The following is a 6000-nucleotide window of genomic DNA, read 5'->3' as shown; positions in this document are numbered from 1 at the left end:
AAATATATTTATGGTCCATCGTCATATGTCCAAATTTCTACTTCAAAAGAGCTTTAAACCTGATGGTCTAATGCAAAATTAAATAATAATTAAGTCCTGTAACTTTTTTTTTAATGCAGTTGGTATTTCTTTTTAACATCTCTCGTTCCTTGCTATGATTTGAAACCCCTGTAATGGACATCTTGGAATTACCTTCGTGCAATTTATTCATTTATTTATTTTATTTTTTTTTGTATTTTTCTGAAGCTGGAAATGGGGAGAGACAATCAGACAGACTCCCTCATGCGCCCGACAGGGATCCACCCGGCACGCCCACCAGGGGCGAAGCTCTGCCCACCAGTGGGCGATGCTCTGCCCCTCCCAGAGCCACTCTAGCGCCTGAGGCAGAGGCCAAGGAGCCATCCCCAGCTCCGGGGCCATCTTTGCTCCAATAGAGCCTCTCACTGCAGGAAGGGAAGAGAGAGACAGAGAGGAAGGAGAGGGGGAGGGGTGGAGAAGCAGATGGGCGCTTCTCCTGTGTGCCCTGGCTGGGAATCGAACCCGGGACTTCCGCATGCCAGGCCGACGCTCTACCACTGAGCCAACCGGCCAGGGCCTTACCTTCGTGCAATTTAAAGGCAACCCTTTGCAGTTACAAAATAGGAAGAAAAAAATTGAAAAAGATTGTGTTTATAACCATGGTTATAGGTATCCTAGGAGTGTTTCTGTTTTAATAATTAATTAGCTTATCAGTTGAGAAATGTTGAAATGGCTTTTGTAATCCCACGCTATAAGGCTACAGGCACATTCACGTGTGCTGACTGTACTTTCCTTTTTATTTTTCTTCCCTTGAAACTAAAATCACTTAATGCAATCTGATATGTCAAGGCCACCGACTGGTCTTCAGAGCAGAAGGTATGCAAAGGTGGCCAGTTCCTTTAAATTACAGCCCCTGTCCAGGTTGTGAGGCATCAGTTTGAGGCAGACAAAGTGCAATGCAGTCAGGAATGCTAAGAGACATAACTAATAACAAGGGGGGGAGGGAGAATAATATGAAAAAGGCTGAAGGGAAAATAAGTTCAACACGCAGAAGAGAGAAGATCAGGAGGTGGGGAAAAGGAAAAAGCACATGTGTGATTTTTTTTCCCCACTTATTCTATTTCCTTTCTGTTCCCTTGTTCAGAGCCGCTGGTAGAAGATTGATACATTTATTAATTCTCCATGCAGAAAGACAAACAGTGGATTCAGTCCGGTGGGACTGAAACGTCTGGCCCCAGGTGTCCCTGCGGAATCTTCCAAAGTTGCCTAATGGTCTTTGACCACACAGACCCATTTAAGGAATGCGGTATCCATTTTCTAAAATCTCATTTAGACTCATACATAAAATAAAATCATCCTGTCATAATGCCCTGGTTTTCCCTGGTTCTTCTTTTTATTTCTCTTGGTTAATTTAAAATGCAGGGCTAAGAGAAGACAGAAAAAACAATTTACAGGATGTTTAAGCCAGTCGCTGTAATACAGCTTTTAAATTGCAAGAACATAGTAAAATAAACCATTTCTTTCTGTATAAAGTGATATTTATGCCTTCTCCCTTAGACACTATTTGAGCAAATATTCATGAAGAAATATTTTCACTTATTTTACATGTTTATTAACTTAAGACCCAACTGTAAGGGAATAGTAAGTTACAGGATCTATTTTATTAGGGCTAATACTGGCATTTTTTTTTAATGCAGAGTGAAAATTATTTTTCATCTGTTTAATTTTTTTATTTTATTTTAGTAGAACCAGGCTGTCTTTCATTTTTAGAATGCATTTTGAATCTTACCTGCTTAATGAGTCTTGGTCAATTTTTACGTATAAGGTGAAGTATATATGTAGTTGTGTTCACATAGCAGGCATTTCTCTTTTCTTTAGTTCCTGGTATAATTCTGACAAATAGCAACTAAAGGGGGGAAAATTATATGATCTGAGGTTATTCTGACTTTAATTTTGGTTTTGGTTAATTGTTTGAAACTCTTTTATACAAATCTCTGAAATTTCCTCAGCACAAGATGAGGTTAACAGTCACTTTTCTATTACAGGACAGCCAGATTTTGTAAAAGAAAATGTATTAAGATATTATTCAGAATGAAAATATCACTATTTGAAAATCAGTTTACATAAGAACTTGAAAAATAAACATGCTTTAAGTTTAAGTTCTGGAAAACGAATTATAAAGGGTGTTATTTTACTAAAGTGTTCAGGTATGTCTGTTTCTGTTATTAAACAGGATGAGATAAAGTATATATTCAACTTTTTTAAAAAAAGAACAGAATATATCATTTTAAGTAATTAGATCCATTTATCTTAACTTTTATATTTCTTTAAGTTGGTTCCTGAAATAGACCATGAAACTAACTAATTTATAAGATTTGTAAAAAAATTTTTTGAAAATTTGTTGAACTCAGAATATCTGCCATAAATTTTTAGTTAGCTACATTAAATACAAAACTTTAAATTATAATTCTATGACTACAATTATTTTACTTTTGTTATATTCTAAGATTCATATTTTGGTAAAGAATTATTTGTTCAAGGACAATTAAAATATTTGGTGGATAGATAATATTATTCTTATATATATATGTACATAAACCTAAAATAAAATAAAATAGTGTCTATGCATATATATGCATTTGCATAATTATATTTGTTAAATGTGATATACATATAAATATAACATTTGTGATATTATCCACCCTAAATTATGGTGAAAGGGTACTGTCCTGGTTATGAGCTCTTAGATTTAAACAATAATATATTAAAAGTACATAAATAAATAAAAATTTTTAATTTAAAATTTCATCCTTGCTAAATGTACAAAGCAGTGTAATGTGAATATAAAAACTTTAGTGGAATAAAAGCAAATGGAGGAAATGTTTTAAAATAAATTTCTAGTGAAAAGTTCTTTTCTGAGAATATCCTTAAATCAAATACCACCAACGCAAGATACATTATTCTAACTGAATTAAAACAATATTTTCTATAACAAAAAAACAAGCAAATAAACAAAGACCAAAAGCTAAGGTGCTCCTTGAAAAGACAAACCAAAGAAAATATTTCCAACATATGTGGCAATAAATTATTAATGCCTACAGTGTGTAAGTAACAACCAGAAAGTCAGTTAGAAATCAGTCTGCATTCCAATAATAAAATTACATTAGGACATGAATAGGTAATTCACAGAAAAATAAACATTGGTAATAACGTTTTTTAAAAGACTCAAACTTAATAATAAGAAATTCATATGAATTTAACAATGAGATATATTTTTACACCCCAACTGGAAATACCTAAAGGAACTATACTGTATAATACCGAGTTTAAAAAACTTTAAGAAAAACAGTTATTTTCTTTTAACTGTTGGTAGAAGTTTAAAGTAGTAAAAATTTTGGTGAACAGCTAGCCTATATCTATTTAATTACAGTATATCACACACCTACTTAGCGATCCCTAACTCTAGTATCCTGTAGAAATATAAAAACAAAAGATACATATACAAGTAGGTCTATGCCATCTCTATTTTTAAAAATAGAAAACTGAAAATTTGCATAAATGATAACTCTAAATAATAAAATACAATGCAGTCACAGAAAAGAAGAGCTATTCCCATCTATGACAAAACAGGAAGTTTCCCACTATGTTATACCATACAATATTGTAAATTGAAGTACAATATATGCCATATTACATTTTTACACTTTTTTCACTGATTTTCATAAAGCAGGTACCAGGCTTTTTACAGCTGTTACCTATTATGGAGAGGCTTGTGGAGAGAATTTATGTATAACTTTAATAGAATGCAATGAGCATATCTTTGCATTATAAATAGTATTTCTTATGTGGAAAATACTTTTTCATAGGAATTTTCATGTGTATTCTCTTCCTTGAGCTATGAATGAATTGGCCACAAATGCTGAATTGGCCACAAATGCTGGGGTTATCTGTGCTAACCAGTTTGCCAATGTCCCAGAGTCTAATGCAGAAATCCCAAGGACTAGCCATTCTAACTTCAAACCTAGTCAAAGAGGGACTGGCTCTCTGAGTGATGCTCACTGTCTAACTTACTTTTTTTTTTTTTTTGTCTTTCTACATGTGGGCCTGTAAGTCTGTTTACTTCTAGAATGGGAATATGTCTGTAAATATTTGGACACATTCCACTGCTGCCTCAAGCCCTGAGAGTAGTTTGGTCTTGAGGACTCTGATCACTCTGGCTCAGCAGAGGCTGCAACTGCCCTGTTTCCTCAAGAGGCACTTAAACATGCTCTGCCGCAGACTCCCAGCCACATTCAAGAAGAACATGCTTTGTTACCAGAGGACTTTCTCTATTATAATTAAAAGCATTAAAAAATATCAAAGACTTCTGAAAAGTGGGTGAATTCAGGCAGAGAACTAAAGAATATAAGGAAGATTATTAACATGTTGAAAACATTTATGTCAAGGATTTGAGGACAAATGAACTTTTTTCCAGTCTCAGCTCTGCTAGTTATTAGTTCTAACACAATGACATGAACAAATATTTGTCAATCTCTCTCTCTCTCTCTCTTTCTCTCTCTCTCTGATCCTCAGGAATAATTCATAAATATTATCATGAAGTTTAATGAACAGTTTTTAGTTTTTTTATAAGTGAGAGGAGGAGAGATATAGAGACAGGCTCCACATAAGCCCTGACCGGGATCCATCCAACAACCACTGTCTGAGGCTGATGCTCTGCCCATCTGAGGCCATGCTTGCAACCGAGCTATTTTTAGCACCTGAGGCAGAGGATCCATGGAGCCATCCTTAGCACCTGGGGTCAATGCGCTTGAACCAATCAAGCCATGGCTGCAGAGGGGGAAGAGAGAGAGAAAAAGGGGAGGGGGGAAGCAGATGGTCACCTCTCCTGTGTGCCCTGACTAGGAATCAAACCAAGGACTTCCATATACCGGGTCGACACTCTACCACTGAGTCAACTGGCCAGGGTCTAATGCACAGTTTTGTAAAGGTGATTGATTTAAATTAATGTAATAAATGTTTATTAAGCTCTATTGTATTTCAAGGCACCACCTCATCCACATGGATCTAACAGCAGAGGATTCCTTTTGGCGATGAGTCCCCTTTTGTTGTTGAGTTAAATACAAAGGACACCTGAACCATGTTCCTAGGTCTTGGGAACCTGATGCCATTTTCTGAGTCAGGGTACATTTCAGGCACATCACCATTGTCACCATCATCATTTGCCTGATGTTTTCATTCTACTGCCACACTGGTCCCTCCCTGATCTTCGGACACTGTGCTTAGCCACAGGCTCTTCTATTTCTATTTCCATGGGCTATTTTCTCAGACATCTGGTAGTCGTGTCTTTCACATTCTTCATGTCTGTCTGTGAAAGTCAAACTCAAAGTTATACCTTCATAACCACCTCACAGAAAACTGCAAACTCCTGTCTCAAAAATCTGTTTCCCACTTCCTTGTGCCTTTTATTCCACATCAGTCACTGTGTTATGACCTGCTCTCTTATTTGGTTATCTTACTATTTTCTGTGTCTCCCCAAGGGAAGCTGTGCATGGGCAGAAGTTTGACTGATTGTGCAAGGATGTGATCTCAGTGCCAGTGTGCCTGCCTCAGAGGTAAACACAACGAGTACTTGCTGACCACTGAATAACTCACCATCAACCCCCTTTCTGTAACATCACACATTTGGATAAGTAGGTTGCATACTATAGCCCTAGCAAGGCATGTAATAATTTTTATAAGTTTAGACAATAACAATAAAAAAACATGAAAATTCTTCATTCTGAAGACATTTTTCCGCTTGTTGGCATCAGGATAAAAATATCTACAAAAGTGGAGTGTGATTATAAAATTGTCTACATCATGCATAAAGTCACTAGTTTAATACAATCCTGACGACATCCTTGAATGAGAAGATTTTAGAGAGGAATAAAAAATATACATATATTTTGGAAAGTTGAAAACCACGGCCATTTTTAATTTCCA

The sequence above is a fragment of the Saccopteryx bilineata genome, chromosome 6 (genome assembly GCF_036850765.1).
Source record: "Saccopteryx bilineata isolate mSacBil1 chromosome 6, mSacBil1_pri_phased_curated, whole genome shotgun sequence".
Taxonomy (NCBI): Eukaryota; Metazoa; Chordata; class Mammalia; order Chiroptera; family Emballonuridae; genus Saccopteryx; species Saccopteryx bilineata.
This window is presented reverse-complemented; position numbering follows the sequence as displayed.